At 38.4% G+C, this 22,899-nt stretch overlaps 1 long non-coding RNA gene across 1 annotated transcript in view; it reads left to right on the forward strand.

The window, feature by feature from the left end:
* Window positions 1-22,899, forward strand: part of LOC114671740 (uncharacterized) — a 122,165-nt gene that overhangs the window by 14,670 nt on the left and 84,596 nt on the right. The window contains exons 3-4 of the long non-coding RNA XR_003721798.2: window positions 21,797-21,907; window positions 21,999-22,101. This is a non-coding gene — a long non-coding RNA (uncharacterized LOC114671740). The remainder of the gene's footprint in view (window positions 1-21,796; window positions 21,908-21,998; window positions 22,102-22,899) is intronic.

A 22,899-nucleotide genomic window follows, 5' to 3' on the forward strand; every position in this document is an offset into this window, starting at 1 on the left:
TAGTACTCAATAGTTATCTGCTCCTCTCCCTCCTACCACTCTCCACCCTTTGGTAGGCCCCAGTATTTGTTGTTCTGCTCTTTGTGTCCATGTGTTCTCATCATTTAGCTCCCACTTCCAAGTGAGAACATTCTGTATTTGGTTTTCTATTCCTGCATTAATCTCCTAAGGATAATACCTCCAGCTCCATTCATGTTCCTGCAAAGAACATGATATTCTTTTTTATGACTGCATAGAATTCCATGGTTTATATGTACCATATTTTCTTTACCCAGTCTACCATTGATGGGAATTTAGGTTGATTCTGTGTCTTTGTTATTGTGAATAGTGCTGCAGTGAACATACGCGTGCATGTGCCTTTAGGATAAAGTGGTTTATATTCCTTTGGGAACATATCCTGTAATGGGATTGCTGGGTTGAATGGTATTTCTGTTTTCAGCTGTTTGAGGAATTGCCACATTGCTTTCCACTATAGTTGAACCAATTTGCATGCCTATCAACAGTGTATAAGTGTTCCCCTTTTCTCTGCAACCTTGCCAACACCTGCTATTTTTTGACTTTTTATTAATAGCTTTCTGACTGGTGTGAGGAGGTATCTCGTTGTGGTTTTGATTTCCATTTTTCTAGTGATCAGTGATACTGAGCTTTTTTTCATATGCTTATTGGCTCATGTATGTCTTCTTTTGAAAAGTTTCTGTTCACATCCTTTGCCCAATTTATTTATTTATTTATTTATTTATTTATTTATTTATTTAAAGACAGAGTCTGGCTCTGTTGCCTAGGCTGAGTGCTGTGTCGTTATCTTGGCTCATTGCAATTTCTGCCTCCTGAGCTCAGGTGATCCTCCTGCCTCAGCCTTTTGAGTAGCTGGAACTATAGTCACATACCACCATACCTGGTTAATTTTTGTGTTTTTAAAAGAGATGGGGTTTTGCCATGTTGCCCAGGCTGGTCTCGAATGACCTGAGCTCAAGTGATCCACCTGCCTTGGTCTTCCAAAGTACTAGGATTACAGGCATGAGCTACCACTCCCAGCTTCTTTGCCCACCTTTTAATGGGGTTGTTTGTCTTTTTTCCTTGTAAATTTGTTTAAGTTGCTTATATGTGCTGAATATTAGACCTTTGTCAGATGCATAGTTTGTAAATCTTTTCTCCTATTCTGTAGGTTGTCTGTTTAGTCTCTTGATAGTTTCTTTTGCTGTGCAGAAGGTCTTAAGTTTAATTAGATCCCATTTGTCAATTTTTGCTTTTGTTGCAATTGCTTTTGGTGTCTTTGTCATGAAATTTTGCCAGTTCCTATATCCAGAATGGTATATCCTGGGTTATCCTCTAGGTTTTTGTAGTTTTGGGTTTTACATTTAAATCTTCAATCCATCTTGTGTTGATTTTTGTATATGGTGTAAGGAAGGGGTTCAGTTTCAATCTTCTGCATTTGACTAGCCAGTTATTCCGGCACCATTTATTGAATAGGGAGTCCTTTCCCTGTTGCTTGTTTTTGTCAACTTTATTAAATATCTGTTGGGGGAATCAGCCCCCAGTATTTCATTGTATGTTCTTTTCTGTTTTCCCTAAGTGTTGGCTGGTCTGAGAAATAAAAAGAGTACAAAGAGAAGAATTTTACAACTGGGCCGCTGGGGCTGATATCACATATTGGCAGGTTCCGTGATGCCCACCTGAGCTACAAACCCAGCAAGTTTTTATTAGGGATTCTAAAAGGGGAGGAGGTGTACGAACAGGGAGTAAGTCACAAAGATCACATGCTTCAAAGGGCAATAAAAGATCACAAGGCAAAGGCAAAATTAGAATTACTGATGAGGGTCTTTGTCCTGCTGTGCACGCATTGTCTTGATTAACATCTTAGCAGGAAACAGGGTTCGAGAGCAGAAAAACAGTCTTATTAGAATTTACCTGGCTGGAATTTCCCAATCCTAGTAAGCCTGAGGGCACTGCAGGAGACCAGGGCATATTTCAGTCCTTATCTCAACCACATAAGACAGACACTCCCAGAGTGGCCATCTATAAACCTACCCCCAGGAATGCATTCCTTCCCCAGGGCTATTCCTTGCTGGGAAAAGAATTCAGTGAGTCTCCTACTTGCACATCCATTTATAGGTTTTCTGAGAGAAGAATATGGCTCTATTCTGTCTGACCCCACAGGTAGTCAGACCTTATGGTTATCTATCCTTGTTCCCTGAAAATCGCTGTTATTCTGTTCTTTTTCAGGGAGCACTGATTTCATATTGTTCAAACACACATATTTTACAATCAATTTGTACAGTTAACACAATCATCACAGGGTCCTGAGGTGACGTACATTCTCAGCTTATGAAGATAACATGATTAAGAGATTAAAGACAGGCATAAGAAATTATGAGTATTGATTGGGGAAGTGATAAATGTCCATGAAATCTTCACAATTATGTTCAGAGATTGCAGTAAAGAGAGGCATAAGAAATTATAAAAGTATTAATTTTGGGAACTGATAAATGTCCATGAAATCTTCATAATTTATATTCTTCTGCTGCGGTTCCAGTCAGTCCCTCCTTTCAGGATCCCTGACTTCCTGCAACAAATATCAGATGGTCGTAGGTGTGTGCCCTAATTTCCAGGCTCTCTATTCTCTTCCATTGGTCTATGTGTCTGTTTTTTTGTACCAGTACCATCTATTTTGCTTACTTTACCCATGTAGTATAGTTTGAAGTCAGGTAGTGTGATGCCTCCTGCTTTGTTCTTTTTGCTTAGGATTGCTTTGCCTATTCGGGCTCTGTTTTTGTTCCATATGAATTTTAAAATATTTTTTTCTAGTTCTGTGAAGAATGTCTTTGGTAGCTTGATAGGAATAGCATTGAATGTGTAAATCACTTTAGGTAGTATGACCATTTTAACGATATTTATTCTTCCTATATGTGTGCATGGAATGTCTTCCATTTGTTTGTGTCATCTATGATTTCTTTGAGCAGGGTTTTGTAATTCTGATTGTAGAGATCTCTCACTGGTTAGCTGTATTCCTAGGTATTTTATTTTTTTGTGTGTGGCAATTGTGAATGGGATTGTGTTCCTAATTTGAATTCTAGGCTTGGCTGTTGTTGGTGTATAGGAATGCTAGTGATTTTTGTACGTTGATTTTGTATCCCAAAGCTTTGCTGAAGTTGCTTATCAGCTCAAGGAGCTTTTGGGCAGAGACTATGGAGTTTTCTAGTTATAGAATCCTGTTGTCTTCCAACAAGGATAGTTTGGCTTCTTCTCTTTCTATTTGGATGCCCTTTATTTCTTTCTCTTGCCTTATTTATCTGGCCAGGACTTCCAATACTATGTTGAATAGGAGTGGTGAGACAGGTCATCCTTGTCTTGTGCCGATTTTCAAGGGGAATGCTACCAGCTTTTGCCCATTTTGTGTGATGTTGGCTATGGGTGTTTGTCATAAATGGCTCTTATTATGTTGAGGTATGTTCCTTCAATACCTAGTTTTTAACATGAAGGGATGTTAAATTTTATCAAAACCCTTCTGCAAATCTAGTGAGATAATAACGTAGTTTTTGTTCTTAGTTCTGTTTATGTGATGAATCACATGTATTGATTTGTATATGTTGAACCAACCCTGCATCCCAGAGATAAAGCCTACCTGATCATGGTGGGTTAGTTTTTTGATGTGTTACTGGATTCTGTTTGTTAGTATTTTGTTGAGAATTTTGCATCAATGTGTGTCAAGGATATTGGCCTGAAGTTTTTGTTGTTGTGTCTATGCCAGGTTCTGGTATCAGGATGACGCTGGCCTCAAAGAATGAATTAGGGAGAGGTTCCTCCTCATTAATTTTTTGGAATAGCTTCAGTAGGAATTGTACCAGCTCTTCTTTGTACATATGGTAGAATTTGGTTTTGAATCCATCTGGTCCTCGGCTTTTTTTGGTTAGTAAGCTATTTATTACTGATTCAATTTTGGAGCTTGTTTTTGGGCTGTTCAGGGAATCAGCTTCTTCCAAGTTCAGTCTTGGGAGGCTGTATGTATCCAGGAATTTATCCATCATTTCTAGATTTTCTAGTTCGTGTGCATAGAGGTTATTATGCTGTTCTCTGCTGGCTATTTGTATTTCTGTGGGGTCAGTGGTAATATTCCCTTTGTTGTTTTTAATTGCATTTATTTGGATCCTCTATCTTTTCTTCTTATTCGTTTACTTAGCAGTTTATCTATCTTATTATTTTTTTCTAAAAACCAACTTCTGGATTCATTGATCTTTTGAATGGTCTTTCATGTATCAATCTCCTTCAGTTCAGCTCTGATTTTGATTATTTCTTTTCTTCTGCTAAGTTTGATGTTGGGTTTCTCTTGCTTTTCTAGTTCTGTTAGTTGTGATGTTAGGTTGTTAACTTGAAATCTTTCTAACTTTGTGATGTGGGCATTTAGTGTTACAAATTTCCCTCTTAACACTGCTTTAGCTGTGTTCCAAAGATTCTCTTATGTTGTATCTTTGTTGTCATTAGTTTCAAAACATGTCTTGATTTCTGCCTTAATTTCATCATTTACCCAATAGTCATTCAGGAGCAGGTTGTTTAATTTCCATGCAATTATATGGTTTTGAGCAATTTTCTGAATCTTGATTTCCAATTTTATTGCACTGTGGTCTGAAAAAGTGGTTGGTATGATTTTGATTCTTTTGTATTTGCTGAGTAGTGTTTTATGTTTGATTGTGTGGTCAATTTTAGGTTGTGTGCCATGTCACAATAGGAAGAATGTATATTTTGTTATTTTTGGGTGGAGAGTTTCTGTAGATGTCTATCAGGTCCATTGGTACAGTGTTAAGTTCTGGTCCTGAATATCTTTGTTAATTTTCTTCCTTGATAATCTGTCTAATAATGTCAGTGGAGTTTTGAGGCCTCCAATTATTATTGTGTGGGAGTCAAAGTCTCTTTGGAGGTCTCTAAGAACTTGCTTTATGAGTCTGGGTGCTCCTGTGTTAGGTACATATATATTTAAGATAGTTAGGTATTTTTGTTGAATTGAACTGTTTGCCATTATATAATGCCCTTCTTTTCCCTTTTTTTGATCATTTTCATTTAAACTCTACTTTGTCTGAATTTAGAATTGCAATCCTTGCTTTTTTCTGTTTTCCATTTGCTTGGTAGATTTTTTTCCATCTCTGTATTTTGAGCCTATGAGTGTATTGCTTCTGAGATGGGTCCCTTAAAGACAACATGCCATTAAGTCTTTCTTCTTTATCCAGCTTGCCACTTTGTGCCTTTTAAATGGGGCATTTAGCCCATTCGTATTCAAGGTTAGTATTGATGTGTGTGGATTTGATCATGTCATTGTGTTGTTAGCTGGTTATTATGCTGGTTTTTTTGTGTGGTTGCTTTATAGTCTCACCGATCTGTATACTTCAGTGTGTTATTGTAGTGGCTGGTAATGGTCTTTTCTTTCCATATTTAGTGCTTCTTTCAGGAACTCTTGTAAGGCAGGTCTGGTGGTCACAAATTCCCTCAGCATTAGCTTATCTGAGAAGGCTCTTATTTCTCCTTCACTTATGAAGCTTAGTTTGGCCAGATGTAAAATTATTGGTTGGAATTCCTTTTCTTTTCTTTTTCTTTTCTTTTTCTTTTCTTTCTTTCTTTCTTTTTTTTTTTTTTTTTTTTTTGAGATGGAATCTTGCCCTGTTGCCTAGGCTGGAGTGCAGTGGCATAATCTCAGCTCACTGCAGCCTCTGCCTCCCGGGTTCAAGCCATTCTCCTGCCTCAGCCTCCCTAATAATTGGGACTACCAGTGCCCACCACCATGCCTGGCTAATTGTTGTAATTTAGTAGGGACGGGGTTTCACCATGTTGGCCAGGCTGGTCTTGAACTCCTGACCTCAAATGATCCACCACCTTGGCCTCCCAAAGTGCTGGGATTACAGGTGTGAGCCACTGTGCCTGGCTGGAATTTCTTTTCTTTAAGAATGTTGAATTTAGGCCCCCAATCTCTTCTGGCTTGTAGGGTTTCTAGCGAGAAGTCTGCTGTTAGTCTGATGGGCTTCCCTTTGGAGATGACTATGCTTTTCTCTCTAGTTGCCTTTAACATTTTTTCTTTTATTTCGACCTTGGAGAATCTGATGATTATGCCGTGGGGATGATCTTCTTGTGAAATATTTTGTGTGGGTTCTCTGCATTTCCTGAATTTGAATATTGGCCTCTCTAGCTAGGTTAGGGAAGTTCCGATGCATGATATCCTGAAATATATTTTCCAGGTTGCTTCCATTCTCCCCATCTCTTTCAGGGAGACCAATGAGTCACTGATTCAGTCTCTTTATATAATTCCATATTTCACAGAGGTTTCGTTTGTTCCCTTTTATTTTTTTTCTCTATTCTTGTCTGACTGTCTTGGTGTATTATGAATTTTTTTGCTTTCCTTTTTTTAAAAATTAATTTTAATTTTAAGTTCCAGGGTACATGCGCAGGATGTGCAGGTCTGTTACATAGGTATACATGTGCCATAGTGGTTTGCTGCAGCTATCAACCCCTACCTAGGTATTAAGCACAGTATGCTATTTTTCCCAATGTTCTCCCTCCCCGCATCCAACCCCCTGACAGGCCCCAGTGTGTGTTGTTCCCTTCCCTGTGTCCATATGTTCTCATTGTTCAGCTCCCACTTATAAGTGAGAACATGCGGTGTTTGGTTTTCTGTTCCTGCATTAGTTTGCTGAGGATAATGTCTTCCAGCTCCAGCTCCACCCATGTCCCTGAAAAGGACATGGTGTCATTCCTTTTTATGGCTGCATAGTATTCCATGGTGTGTATGTACCATATTTTCTTTATCCAGTCTATCATTGATGGGCATTTGGGTTGATTCCATGTCTTTGCTATTGTGAATAGTGCTGCAAGAACATACGCATGCATGTATCTTTGTAATAGAATTGTTTCTATTCCTTTGGGTATATACCCAGTAATGGGATTGCTAGGTCAAGTGGTATTTTTGGTTCTAGATCTTTGAGGAATCGCCACACCATCTTCCACAATGGTTAAACTAATTTACATTCCCACCAACAGTGTAAAAATGTTCCTATTTCTTCACAACCTCACCAGTATCTGTTATTTCTTGACTTTTTAATAATCCCTATTCTGACTGACATGAGATAGTATCTCATTGTGGTTTTGATTTGCATTTCTCTAATCAGTGATGTTGAGCTTTTTTCCATATGTTTGTTGGCCACATGTATGTGTTCTTTTGAGAAGTGTCTGTTTATCCACTTTGCTCAATTTTGTTGGGGTTGTTTGTTTTTTGCTATAAATTTGTTTAAGTTCCTTGTAGATTCTGGATATTAGACCTTTGTCAGATGGATAGATTGCAAAATTTTTCTCCCATTCTCTAGGTTGCCTGTTTGCTCTGATGATAGTTTCTTTTGCCGTGTAGAAGCTCTTTAGTTTAGTTATATCCCATTTGTCAATTTTTGCTTTTGTTGCAATTGCTTTTGGCAATTTTGTCATGAAATCTTTGCTCATGCTATGTTCCAAATGGTATTGCCTAGTTTTTCTTCTAGGGTTTGCATAGTTTTGGGTTTTACATTTAAGTCTTTAATCCATCTTGAATTAATTTTTGTATGAGGTATAAGGAAAGGGTCCAGTTTCAATTTTCTGCCAGTTATCCCAGCACCATTTATTAAATAGAAAATCCTTTCCCCATTGCTTGTTTTTGTCAGGTTTGTTGAAGATCAGATGGCTGTAGATGTACAGTCTTATTTCTGAGTTCTCTATTCCGTTCCATTGGTCTATGTGTCTGTTTTTGTACTAGTACCATCATGTTTTGGTTACTGTAGACTTGTAGTATAGTTTGAAGTCCAGTAGTGTGATACCTCCACCTTTGTTCTTTTTGCTTTGGATTGTCTTGGCTATATGAACTCTTTTTTGTTCTATATGAATTTTAAAATAGTTTCCTTTAAGTCTTTTTTTTTTCTTTTATCCTATTTGATGACCTTGGGGTTTGATTGTGGTATGAGGTGCATTCAGTTGTCTGACTTCATTTCTAGAAGATTTTAGGGAGTCAAGGCTCAGGATAGGACTCCTGGCCTGTGTGCTCTAACTCTGGAGGACTGATATGGAGCTCTTACTTTGTTCTCTGACTCCTCGAGGTTAAGAGCTTGCTGCTCTAGAAGGGCCAAGAGTGCTTCCAGACTGCTGGTCACAACACTCTGATGGGTGTTGCCAGCCAGTGTACTTCATAGGGCAGTGGCATCAGGATCCTTCCTAGTTCACACGTGCCAGTAGCAGCTGCAATTGCAGTGTGTTGGGGTGTATGCTTCTTGGCTGCAGCAGGGTGCTAGCGTGTGCTGGGTTGTCAGCCTCCATGCAGGCATTTGCAGCAGCCACTGGCGTTGACAGCATGGTGGCTTGTGGGGATTGCTGGGGCAAGGGTGGGAGCACCAGGAAAATGTGTGTGTTTATTCTTGCATGTGGTGGTGTTAGCATGGGGGTGGGGTCCTAGTTGGCACAGGACTGTGTGGCTCCTCTGTGTGTTCTCCTGTGGGCAGTGATGGCCGCTTAGGGTGGGGGGTGGATCAGTTTTTCCCTGTGCCTAGTTTTGCACCATGGCAGTTTTAAAGCAGGGGTGGGGTGCTGGCAGGGGTGGGGCTGGTGGGCTCTATGCCTGCCAACTCTCCGATGACAGTGGCAGTGTGGCGGGGGTGGTGGTGGGGACTAGGACGAGGTGCACTCCAACTGGCTGCAGTGGCATGGCAGGCTGCATGTGCACACACATGCTGGTTGGGGAGGAAAGGCCGGGCCTGCCTGTGCACACACATGCAGGCAAAGTGATGTGGGGGTGTGGCTGTGGGCCAGTGTGTGCAGGCACACACACACAATTCATATAGAACCTGAAACAGCTCATATAGCCAAGACAATCCCATCGGCACACGGGAGGTCACCGACTGGTGCGTGTTCACTGGGGCCCGCTCTGCTGGAGCACTCTGCTGGTCAGGGGCACTACACCATCCTCAGGAGCTATGATGTGAACCCCAGGAGGTACCTGCAAGGAGGTGCACCCAGATTGTGGCTCCAGGAGAGGCCAGCGGACCAGGGGGTGCTCAGGTTGGACTGACCCTGTCTCATGGACAAGACCACCCAGCAGAGTTCAGGTCCACCAGTTCCCCTAGGGCTAAAGTCTCCTATGGGAGTGAGTCAAGCCTAGGGGGATGGGCAACCCTGGCAGTGCTCCACTATAGACACTTGCACTCCTAACCCTCTGGGTTCCACTTTATCTGGAGTTCTGCCCCTACCACTTCTCTGGGCAGCTCTCCCTGCCAATTCAAGTGTCTGTGGTGATCAAGGGGTCTCCCCCTGCCAGGATTCCTGAGTCCATGGTGAGAGTGGGTTGCCCCTTGCCTGTTCAACTCACCCCTTCCCCTGGAGTCACTGGGGGCCAGGAATGAGTCCAGTGCATGGTAGCCCCAAGCACGGTTCCCAGCTTCCTCCCCTTTCAGCCTAGCATCTGTGTCTCCTCTTTGTCCTCTCTCAAAGCCTTCCCTCTGAAGATCTGCTAGGAGTGCACCAGTCTTCCTGATGCCCTGGACCCTCCATGGGAGATGTTTCTCCTGACTGTCTCATTGGCCATCTTGCCCCCGATTACCCCCCTAGAGTTTTGAACTCGCAAAGCCTCCTGCAATTAACTCATGCTGAATTGCAAGCAATTAGGCAATTACAGTTCAGGTTTTCCTACCCTGGCACTGTTTCCCTTGGAGGTTTCTGCTTGTAGATTTCTCTGGTAAGTTGTGATTCTCTGTATCCACTTGTCTGTCTCTCCAATTTTTGGAGTAGTGGTTTGCCCTGTGACCTCACTTTTCTGATGGATCTGTGAAGAGTTGTTGATTTTTCAGTTTGTTCTAGTTTTTACTTGTTAGGATTGAGTTACAACTTCTAAGCTCCTTAACTGTCAGCCAAAATTTGAAATTGTTGGGGAGATGTTTTAAAATGATGACTCTTAAACAGTTAATAAATACAATTTTTAATTGGTGGTTAATAAACCAATATCTTGCTCATAATATAAGTGAATGAATGAATCAATATTTTTGCATCAGTTATTATTTGTTGCAGATTTCATGTCTTTCACTACATTGTAGTATCCAGAGTGCCATTGCCATGTTTTGATCAGCTTTATGTTCCAATGTATTCAGAATTGTGTCTGGCATTTCAGACCCATAAAATATTGTTTGAACAGATTGTGAGACTGAGAGAGGGGATTAAAATATAGTTGCAAAGTAAGAAGAGAACAGTTCATTCAAGAGATTTTTATTGAGTGCCTACTGTGTGCCAAGCACTTGTCTGGGTACTGGTGGTAGAGTAGTCACAAAACAAAGATTCCTATCCCCAGGGAGCAAATATTCCAACAGAAGAAGGGAAAATAATTAAACTTAACAAATAGCTTAATTATATAGTATATTAGAAAGTGGTGAGTGCTAAGGCCAAAAGAAAAAAGTACAGTGGGTAAAGGGAAATTGGAATGCTGGAGTTGGTAAGATTGGGGTTGCTTAGATTAGGCCTTATTGAGAAGGTTATTGGTTATTCAAAGCACAAGAAACAGCTTCTACAAAGATCCTGAGGCAAGATCATGTCTCAAATGTTTGAGGAACAGCAAGGGGGCTCATGTGGCATTAGAGAGTTAATGAGAGGGAGAAGAAGATGAGATTATGTAGATAATTGTAAGAATAGTATACTCTTTCCCCCCATATATGTTGAGTTTGCTTTGTTAAAAAGTCTATTTCTGGACTTTATATACTGTTACATTAATCTATTTGTCTATCTTTATGCCAGTACCATACTGCCTTACTTATTGTAGCTTTTTATTGAGTGTTGAAATCAGGTAGTGTTAGTTCCCAAATTTGTTCTTCTTTTTCAGTTGTTTTGGCTATTCTAGGACCTTCGTATTTCCAATATGGATTTTAGAATCACCTTGTCAATTTCTACAAAAATGCCTGCTGGGAATTTACGAGAATTGTTATCTTAACAATATTGAGCTGTCTGATCCAGATATGAGTGTATTTCTCTGTTTATTTTGGTCTTTGTTAATATCTCTCAGCAATGTTATTTAGTTTTTAGTCCTCTAGTCTTTCCCATCTTTGGTCAGATTTATTCCTATGTATTTCATATTTTTTATGGTATTGTTTTTTAAGTTTCAGTTTCCAATGGTTTTTTGCTAGTATATAGAAACAATTGATTTTTGCATATTACTGTTGAATACTACAACTTGTTTGTATTTGTAAAACTCAAGCTTGCTAAATTCATCTATTGTATTAGCTTTTAAAAAATATATTGGGACTTTTACATAGATGATCACATCATCATCTACAAATAGACAGTTTTACCTCTTTCTTTCCAAGCTGTATGCCTTTAATTTTGTTTATCTTATCTGCTTGCACTGGCTGTAAACTTCAGTATTATGTTGAATAAGGGTGGTGAGAGCAGATGTCCTTATCTTGTTCCTGATCTTAGAGGGAAAGCACTCAATCTTTCACCATTAAGTGTGATGTTAACTAAGTTTTTTGGTAGTACCCTTTATTAATCGAGGACACTTTCTTCTTATCCTATGTTGCTGAGAGTTTTTATCAGAAATGAAATTTGGTTTTTGTCAATAGCTTTTTCTGTCGAAGATGATCATGTGGTTTTTCTATTTTAGGTAGCTAATTGTATCAGTCAGGGTTCCCTAGAGGGACAGAATTAATAAGATAGATGTGTATGTAAAGGGGAGTTTATTAAGGAGTACTGACGCAATCACAAGGTGAAGTCCCACAAAAGACCATCTGCAAACTGAGGAGCAAGGAAGCCAGTACGAATCCCAAAATCTTAAAAGTAGGGATGCCAACAGTACAGTCTTCATTCTGTGGCTGAAGACCTGAGAGCCTCTGGCAAACCACTGGTGTAAGTCCAAGAGTCCAAAAGCTGAAGAACTTGGAGTCTGATGTTTGAGGGCAGGAAGCATCCAGCACGTGAGAAAGGTGAGAGCTGGAAGACTCAGCTAGTCTGCTCTTCCATCGTTTCCTGCCTGCTTTATTCTAGCCGCACTGGGAGCTGATTAAATGGTGCCCACCTAGAATGAGGTTGGGTCTGCTTCTCCCAGTCCACTGATTCAAATGTTAATTTCCTTTGGCAACACCCTCACAGACACACCCAGGAACAATACTTTACATCCTTCAATTCAATCAAGTTGACACTCAATATTAACCACCACACTAGTATAGTGAATTATATTGATTGATTTTTGAATCAATTGCTTTCCTGAGAGAAACCCCACTTGGTCATAGTACATTAACCCTTTTATATATTATATATTGGAGTTTTAAAATTTTGCTTAGAATCTTTGCATGTATGTTTAAAAGAGGTTGATCTATAGTTTTCTTTTCTTGTAATGTCTGGTTTTAGTATTAGGGTAATGCTGGCCTCATGGAATGAGGTTAGAGAACTATTTCTTCATTTACAATTTATTGGAAGAGTTTGTGTAGAATTGGTATTATTTCTACCTTAACTTTACTAGTGAAGATATCTGGGTCTAGAGATTTTTTTTTGGTGCGAAGGTATTTAAGTACTAATTACATTTCTTTGATAGATATTAGGTAATTTATCAAATCTATCGAAGTTCTTCTTGAGTGAACTGTGATACATTGACAAACAAGGAATTTGTCCATTTGACCTATGTTGTCATTTTTTTGGACACAAAATTGTTCATTTTGTATTCCATTGTTATCCTTTTAATTCTAGCGCATTTGCGATGATGCCACGTTTCATTTTTATAATTAGCAATTGGTGTGTTCTCTCTTTTTTCCTGATTAGTATAACTAGAGGTTTGTTAATTTATTGAACCTGTCAAAGAGCCAACTTTTGGTTTCATTAATTTTCTCTATTGGTTCTATCTATTCCTTTGATTTCTGCTTTAATCTTTATTAGTTCATTTCTTCTTACGATTTTCAGTTTAATTTGCTCTTCTTTCTCTAGTTTCATGTGGTGGAAGCTGACATTACTGATTTGAGAACTTTACTTTTTTCCATTCCAAACATTTAATACTATAAAAATTTCCCTAAGTACTGTGTTAGCAGCATCTCACAAATTCTAATATGTTGAATTTTAGTTTTCAAATTTGGTTGAAGATATCTTTGGTTTTCCTCTTTGATTTTTTGCTTTGACTAATGGATTATTTAGAAGTGTGTCTTTAGTTTTCAAATATTTAAGAATTTTCCAGATAACTTTTTTTTTTTTTTTTGAGATGGGGCCTCACTCTGTCACCCAGGCTAGAGTGCAGTGGTACGATCACAGCTCACTGTAGCCTCAACTGCTGCCCGGGCTCAAGGGATCCTCCTGCCTCAGCCCCACAAGTAGCTGGGACCACAGGTGTGTGCCACCATGCCTGGCTAATTTTTAAAAATTATTTGTAGAGACAAGGTCTTGCCATGTTGCCCAGGATGGTCTCAAACTCCTGACCTCAAGTGATCCTCCCTCCTCAGATTCTCAAAGTGCTGGGATTACAGGCATGAGCCACTATGCCTGGCCCAGCTAACTTTCAGTTATTCATTTCTCACTTAATTCTTTGTTGTCACAGAACACATTCTGTGTGACTTGAATGCATTTAAATTTGAGTCTTGTTTCATGGCCTTTCTTGGTTTATGTGTATAATTGAAGATAATATGTATTTTGCTGCTGTTGGTTGGGGTGTTCTATAAATGTCAATAAGTTCAATTTGTTTGATAGTGTTTTTCAAATCTATTATATCTTTACTGATTTTCCTTTTACTTGTTTTATCAATTATTGAGAGATGGGTATTGAAATATCTGACCATAATTGTGTATTTATGTATTTCTCTTTGCAACTTTATCATTTTTTGCTTAATGTATTTTGAAGCTCTGCTATTAAGTATGCAAACATTTAGATTGCTATGGCTTCTTGATAAATTGACGCTTTTATCATTAAGAAATGTCCTTTTTTATTTCTGACAATATTTTTGCTCTGAAATCTATCGTGTCTGATACTAGTATAGCCCTCCTAATTTTTTTTTTTTTTCTGGTCTAGTGTTCTGTCTGTTTCCATTTGTGATGGCTAATTTTATGTGTCAATTTGGCTAGGCTATGGTGCCCAGTTATTTGGTCAAACGCTAGTCTAGATGGTGCTGTGAAGGTACTTTTTAGATATGATTAACATACATCAGTTGACTTTAAGTAAAGCAGATTACCCTCCATAATATAGGTGAGCTTCATCCAATCAGCTAAAGATGTTAAAAGCAAAAACTGAAGTTTCCTGAAGAAGAAGAAATTCTGCTTCAAGACTGTATCATAGAAATCCTTCCTGAATTTTCAGCCTGCTGGCCTGCTGTATGCATTTTGAACTTGCCATCCCCCAAAATCATGCGAGCCAATTCCTTAATATCAATCTCTCTATGTATCTATGTATATATACAAATGTATATATATAATATGTATAATCATTTATATCTTATTTTTTGACATACTATCTTTTTACTTTTAAGCTGTTAGTCTCTTTATATTTTAGTTGCATTACTTGTAGGCAGAAATAGTTGGGTCTTGTTTTTTAATCCAATCTGGCAATCTCTGCTTTTTAACTGGGGTGTTTAGAATATTTACATTTAATGTGCATATTGGTATGGTTGAATTTGTTTGTAATTTTGCTATTTTTCTATTTATCCCATCTATTCTTTGTTTTTCTTTCCCTCTTTTCCTGCCTTCTTTTATATTAATTATTTTTTATAATTTCATTTAATATATTTTTTGAAATTTTAGCTACAATTGTTAATTTTGCTATTTTAATACTTGCGTTACTGATTATGGTGTAATATATTCCTTCTTAATATCTTATACTGGTAATGAGTTTCTCAGGAGTTTTTAGCTGCCCGGTCTTGAAGTATAAGCCTCAGGTTATTACATATACTAACACATTGGCAGGGTTTGTGAGTAAACAAGAGACATCAATGGAAGAAATGTGTAATTACAACTTTTTTGGGAAAAAAAGAAAGAATAAGGACTTTGAATATTGAGGAATTCAGGTACTAGGTGCAGAAGATGAAAAAATGAGAAAGACCCAGCCCTAAATGTAGGAAGTTACTAATACAGTGGAAGATGCTTAAATGAAAGCAAATAATTATAAATCAATATGGCAAATATCATTATAAGCCAAGTGTCTCTTATATAGTCCCATTCATAAAAATACCCAACTCCCCATGCTCTTTGACTCTATATATTGCCTAATACCATTGGAAACATGCTCCCAAAGGTTTTCCAGAAATCCCAAGTGTGCTATTCCTTTCTAGGAGTCAGTGGGTAATGTAGTTTGCTCCTAGGATCACAAGTGATTGCATTAGGATTTGACTCCTGGCCTTATCTGAGGCAAAAATATTTTTTCTTCTAGTAATTGGGGTACAGTATATCTAGGTATTTAGATACTATGATAGGAAGTACATTTATGGGCAATTGAAGCAGCCATTTCCAGTATGTGTACAACAATCTGAAAAAACAGGTCTGCACAGGGACCTATCCTTGTCTTATAACATTTTGCCTAAGACCTCCAGTGGAAGTGGTAGTAGTAGTGATCATTTTTGTCTTGGTCATGACATTAAAATAAATGTTTCTACTGTGTCAACTAGTTTCTGGTGAATACCTTCAATCAATTTAACACTGAAAAATCAATTATAAACATAGAATGTTGTTAAATAACTTTAAAAAATATGTTGAGATGATCAAATGGTCTTCTTTGCATATAGGTTTTGAATAAAATTAGTATATTGTTTTCTTTCTGTATTATCCTTATTTCATATTGGAATAAGAATTATCCTACCTTCTTTGAAAGAGATGGGACAATTTCTCATTTTATGTGCTCTGTAAATCTTTCTTGGCTTAGTGGTTTGTTTTAGTAGTAAATATTTTAGTACTTTACATGATTTTATATGGTTATTTTATTAAGTTTTCAAAAAATTTCAAAAGTATTATCTAGGTCTTTAAATGTCTTCGTTGAGATACAATTCGGGTATCATAAAATTCACTTATGTAAATAATATAATTTAATGGTTTTAGTATATTCAGAGTTGTATACTGTCATGGGTTGAATAGTGTCCCCCCCAAAAGATAGATTCATCTAGAATCTCAGAATATGACCTTATTTGGAGTAAGAACCTTTGCAGATCGAACTAAGATAAGGATCTTAAGATGAGATTATGCTGGACCAGGCTCTGCTTCTAGTTAGCCCACCTACAGCTTCCTCACATGGATAGCCTTCAATCTGGGGAGCTTCTGAGTCCTTGCTAGAGTGCAAGTGATGGCGGCTGACTCACTTGCTCTAACAAGCCCTGAATAAATAGACCTTGCCTGTTTTTGTTTGGTTGATTTTTATTTATTTCCACAGAAGTGTGTGTGTCTGAATGCCACTGCTGAATAGAAATGTACTAAAGTCATCATTGATAATTACGTGGAATTTGTAGATTCTGTCTAAAGAGATAATGAGTTAAGGTTAAATAAAGATATAAAATATAAGATATATTTTGTACAATTATAATTATTTTATCAGATGTTTTCAGCTGCAAATTACTGGAAAAAAACCTCAGTTTAAAAAAATGAGTGTTTTTTTTTTTTTTCCTTCATAAGAGGGCCTGCTTCTTCCCATGTGTTCTCTTTCAGATCAATGAGGAAAAACCTTCCTCCTTATATCTTCTTCTTATGTTTCATTTGGTCAGAAGGGTATAGACTGGGAAGAGAAATGGGACCATCCTGCTTGACTTAAACCAATTATGAGTTATGCCTCTGGCGCTGAAAGAAAAGGTCCAATTTATGGTAGCAGCAAATATGATAAAATACTCAGAAATAAATTTAACATGAAATGTAGAAGCCTCATAAAAAGAATAATTTTAAAAGCTGTTGAGGGAAACAAAAGAAGACTTGGACAAATGGAAGGGCATACTTTGTTCTTGGACATAAAGACTCAATTTCACAGATATAAATTTTATACATAACCTATAAATTTAATGTAACTTCAAAGGAAATGCTAAAAGAATTATTAACACTAGCAAAGAAATTCTAATGATTAGATGGGTAAAAAGACATGAAAGAATAACCAGAACAAATTCTAAAATTCAAAAACTAACTTTTTCTAGAAGAGGAGTGGTCATCGGTACTGGGAATCAGTTGTCCCTTCACTGGGCAGAATTTGCATGACTATGGAAAATATCATTTGCATTGCTCTTGGTTATCTATAATTTATGGAGTAAAACAGCTCAAAGACATGGAAAGGCTGAGATAACCTGGATAAGTGAGCTAGACAAACACCCACTATCTTTTTTTGTCCATTTCCAAGCATTCATGATTTTTTCTGACAATATTCCCTGACCCCTGCCTTGTGATTATAATAATTATAAAAAAGAGAGAGAAAAGATTATTTTGTGATTGAAATAATCCTGACATTAGATTTGGCTCGATTATTAATTATGGGTAAAGGAAGAATGTTAATTTACTGCTTAGGTTTCTTTAAATTTGCTTTACCAAATCAAGAGCCATACAGTATTGAAGCATGACAGAATTAAGTTCTTTTTGGAAGTTCTTAAAATGAATCTTACATTGGGCTTTTCTTTTACTTTTTCTTTGAAACGGTGTCTCACCCAGGCTGGAGTGCAGTGGCACGATCTCGACTCACTGCAACCTCTGCCTCCCAGGTTCACGCCATTCTCCTGCCTCAACCTCCCAAGTAGCTGGGATTACAGGCATCCACCACCATGCCCAGCTAATTTTTGTATTTTATTAGAGATGGGGTTTTGCCATGTTGGCCAGGCTGGGTTTGAACTCCTGACCTCAGGTGATCCACCCACCTAGACCTCGCAAAATGCTGGGATTACAGGGGTGAGCCGCTGTGCCCAGCCCTCACATTGGGCTTTTAAAAGCCTCTTTTATTTGTGATCTTGAAGCTAGGAAAGCAAACCCAACAAACCCTACCCAATATCACCTGTAATATCTATAAATGTGTGGGAATTTCACTCTTCTTGAGGTACTCCCAATACCCTAAAACTTCTGGCCAGCCAGGAAGAGACCTTCTTCACATCTGTAAGGCCAAGGCACCCTGTAAGCCAGGGAATAACTAGTTTTCCTAAGAAAGTTTTATAAGGCATTAAGTTTCTGAGTTTCTGAATATATTCTTAATATATTTCTGAGATTCTTAATGTATTTCTGGATTTTTAATATATTTTTGAGTTTTTGTGAAAGTAATTTGTTTAAGTATAGCACATTTAAAACATTTGAAGTTCATTTTTCTTTTTCTTTCTTTCTTTTTTCTTTTTTTTTGAGACAGGGTTTTGCTCTGTTGCCCAGGCTGCAGTGCAGTGGTGTAATCTCGGCTCACTGCAACCTCCACCTCCTAGGTTCAAGCAATTCTCATGCCTCAGCTACCGAGTAGCTGGGATTATAGGCGTGCACCACTCTACCCGGCTAATTTTTAAATTTTTAGTAGAGACGGGGTTTCAGCATATTGGCCAGGCTGGTCTTGAACTCTTGAACCTCATGTGATCTGTCTGCCTCAGCCTCCCAAAGTGCTGGGATGAAGTTCACTTTTCTGATTTTTTGAGAGTCTTGGGAATATCCCATCTTTATAAGCACTTATTTATCTCTTATGTAAATCAATCCAAAAAACACCCCTTTAATTTAAGAGACTTCATAATGTAATTTTTTGATACCCCTGGGAGATAGGAAAATATCCAGTTACAAAGAAAGGTGCAATCTTTTGTGAGTTATGACACAGAGATGTACATATACATAGTGAGCTTAAAGCTTCAGTTCTATGTTAGCCACAGGTCAAGAGTTGATACAGAAATACCAAAATACCCTGAAGTAGATATCAAAGAGCTGTTCTCCTTTCTGGTGAGCTTGAAATTCTTGATCGGTTTTTCTCAAAAGAGACAAATAGATAAAAAAGATGAATCAAATTATACATGTTCACTTCACTCAAGGGGAAAACAGATAAGGCCAGGTGCAGTGGCAGGCACCTACAGTCCCAGGCTTGATGGTTGCTAGAGCCCAAGAGTTTGAGGTCAGCCTGGGCAACATAGTGAGACGCTCTGAAAAAAAAAAAAAGAAAGAAAGAAAACAGATACCTATAATCTATTAACGCAGTTTTGGAGACCACCAAATGGTCATACATTAAAATCAATTTCCTAATCTTTTCTGACACCAATGGGAAATAATTTATCAACCATAAATGAAACAGACATACATAGACAGTAGAAAGGAAGAGAAACTAGAGAAATGGAGAGTTAGCAAAGTTAAACTTCTATTGTCACTTGGCGTTTATCTCCAGGAGCTAAGAAAATATGTGCCTGGATTCAAGCCACTTACTGGATACACTTTCCTGGCGATGTAGCTTACTTACCTCTGTCAGGTGAATTCATTGGGCATTTTGGTAGATCTCCAAAAATATAATTTTTTAAAAAGGTAAAATAATAACTCCAGTACACATGTAAAATGAACAAGTGTCTGAGATTTTACTTAACCCATTTATTAATGAAGGAACCAGTAAGATATCACAACCAGTTTCTTATTTTCAGTAATTAAAATATGACATTATAAAGCCATTGTCATATAATGATATTATAAAACCACTATCATGTTATAAAGCCATTGTCAAATGATATTATAAAGCCATTGTCTATGATATCATAAAGCCATTGTCATCGGCAAAAAGTGATAAGAAAAAATATTGTAGAGGTATGTCGGGTAGTTAATTACTAAAAACATTTATAATGTAATGACATTATGGTATTTGTTAACTTAAAACTTTTTTTGCATTGTTACTTTTTATGAATACAAAATTTTGTATTCGTAATTTTATATTATTTTCTTTTAATAATCCTTCTCCCTAAATTGTATAAGCTTCAGTCTTCACAAAACCTCCTAATAACAGGGAAGGTCATCTGTGGAAGTGGAGGTGGAGGTGGAGGTGGAGGTGGGGGTGAAGGGGAGTATGGTGCAGGTTCCTGTTTCAGGATTTAGAGAGTTGAAAAAGTTTGGAGTAATGATGGTAGAACTAGGCTGGAGAGTCAACCAAGGAAAAGAGTGAAGTGGAGGAGAGCTGTCAGGGAGTTCAGCTGAGGTTGAGTAGTGCATCGTTTTGTTTTTTTTTGAGATGGAGTCTCATTTTGTCACCCAGGCTGGAGTGCAATGGCACAATCTTAGCTCACTGCAACCTCTGCTTCCCGGGTTCAAGCGATTCTCCTGCCTCAGCCTGCAGGGTAGCTGGAATTACAGGCATGCGCCGTCACACCCAGCTAATTTTTGTATTTTTAGTAGAGATGGCGTTTCACCATGTTAGCTAGGCTGGTCTCGAACTCCTGACCTCAAGTGATCTGCCCGCCTCGGCTTTCTAAAGTGCTGGGATTACAGGAGTGAGCCACCTGGCCTGCATCTTCATTTCTGATGTGAAGAACATGGGGTGGGGACTCTCTCCTAAATAGCATGGTACCATTTAGATTTTGGGTGAGCAGTGAAGATTTGGGAAGATCAGTGTCAGATTCAAGATTTTAAAAATGACTCTGACAGGTGAGGGAATAGTTAATGTCTCTGGCAGAATCTCATTAATCCTTCGATGACTTACTAACATGTGATGTCACTTTTCATTGGGTCTTTACCTTGTCCACCACTGATTTATCTCTTGTTGACACACCTACCCTTATGGTGTTGAGATTCACACATATGTATGCATAGCCTCCTCCATAGGGTCAGATCTCTTTTCCCTCTTGGGGTGGTGTGAAGGCAGACTTATGGTCTTGCCTCAGTTAGTGTTCTTAATTCTATCTCAGTAGTTGGGGCAGCTTCTCTTTACTTGGGCTGTATTTCATTAAATGTTTGGCCGCAGAACTGAAGTGTGGATGCTGGTGAGTGGAGAGGAAACAGAGGGTGACCTGGCTTTTGCTTTGGGGCAGGCCTTTCCCTAACATTTAGGAAACTTAACACTGTGGATGGCCAAGTGGATAAGTAGTCTCTGAAATCAGTGGGGAGCTGCTGCTTCAACAATGCAGCCAATGAATGCTGATGGCCGAACTCACAATTCACCCTATTACTAACACATCACTCGATAAGGTAAACTGACTATTTAGGATGGCTGGGGCACAGGAGAAATTATATAAATGTTGATTAATTTGAGGCTTCCCTCCAATTCTCTTTGTAATATCTTGTTTCCTTTACTAGCGAGTTCAGAACATAAGCTACTCTTCACAGTAAACACAGGCCCATGAAAACTTGACAGAAAAGGAGTGGAGGATGTGAACTGGATAGATATGGGATAAAGTAATAAAAGGTAGTTAACATTTAGTCAGCGGTTAATGTGTGCCAGACATTGTAATAACTCGCATATCCAATTAATATCTGTCTATTGCCACTGTCTATTTTCACATAAAATAGATACTATTTTATCTCCATTTTATACAAGAGAAAACTGAGTCTTAGAGAAACTTACTTGTCAGTGTCACACAGTTAGTAAGTGTCAGAGCCAGGATGCAAACCTAAGTATGTCTGAACTCTGAATCCCATGCTTTTTATTCCCATGAGATGCTGAGAGCTCAGTAGATAAAGGTGAGAGTGGGAGGTTATGGGTAGAGAACAGCAGTAGGTTTGAGAAAGAATAAGTGGTCATCAGAGGGGTAAAGCAACAAGTATATCTTCTGGTGACAGTTTGAAACTACATTGCAAATAATTTGTGTTACTAATAATTTGTTGTTACTAATAACGGAATATTTGTGAGTGACTTACATAAAAATAAATTGGAGAGAATTCAGTATTACTCTTAACTGGATTCTAATGTGTTTCTCTTTAAGTGAGAGGGAAGGAAGTTGAATTACAGATGGTTAACTCCCACCTGTATGTCCTGTGCTGGTGAAGTGATACCAGGTGTACATCAAGTGTTATGGGAATGAGGTGGAAACAAGGTAAGAATCACCAGACTGAGGACGTTATGCATGGAGGATGTTGCAGTTCTCATGAATGTTGCTCCCAAATCTCTTCTCCTTTGGCTCCTAGGGTCTTTGAATAGAGGTGAGGGGAGCAAATCTCTACTAAAGTAGACACAGAGATCAGAAGAAACCAGGTCAAAGCTGCTTCCCACCAAGCTGTGTGGTCCCGGGTAAGTCACAGCATTTTTCAGCCTTAGTTTCCCTATCTGTAAAATGCAAGGTGTATATGTGGTATACCTTTTTGACAGGCTTATTGTAAGAATTGAATGAGATTGTTCGTTTAGCTGTGATTACTATTTTGAGAGATTTGATAGCAAGCAAAACCTCTAGTCTTGGTGGGCCGAAGACCCTGGAAGATGGCATCCTAAGAGCAAATTGAAGCCTGTAACTCCTAAGACTTTCCCCCATCCCTCCCACATAAACTCTCAGTGACCCCACCACCCCCTCCACTGACAAAGACTCTGCCTCTCAAGTGCTTGAACACAACAATCTCCAAACAAACTATTAGGAAAACTTTTAGAGGAGTGAAGACCCCTGACAGGACTGGGCCTATTTTTGGTAATGTGTTGTTGGGATGTTTGAGAATTAGTTTTGAAAGTCATTACTTTTCCCCTAAATGGAATTTTTCCTGGAAGGCCATAAAAATAGAAGAGATTAAAATTTTTACTAGGTTGATCAGGTTACGCACATCCGCTGGCCCAATATATCACAAACAAGAAAACAATAAAAAGCATTCATACAGTCTTTTTAGCCAGGGGTCACCTCAACACATCATAAAACATTAGTTCATGACAAGTGAGAGATTGGAATCAGCTGTGCCCATAAACTAGCGCTCATTTGCAGCCTGTGCTTTCAGAGCAGGAGAAAACTTGAAGGGCACGTGGGATTACACAAATAGGCCTTGTGAACCAGCGAGAACAGACTCCCGCCCCAGCCTTTCCCTCCAGACTGCTTGGCTGTTCCAGTGC

This window comes from Macaca mulatta, chromosome 13 (assembly GCF_049350105.2).
Source record: "Macaca mulatta isolate MMU2019108-1 chromosome 13, T2T-MMU8v2.0, whole genome shotgun sequence".
Lineage (NCBI taxonomy): Eukaryota > Metazoa > Chordata > Mammalia > Primates > Cercopithecidae > Macaca > Macaca mulatta.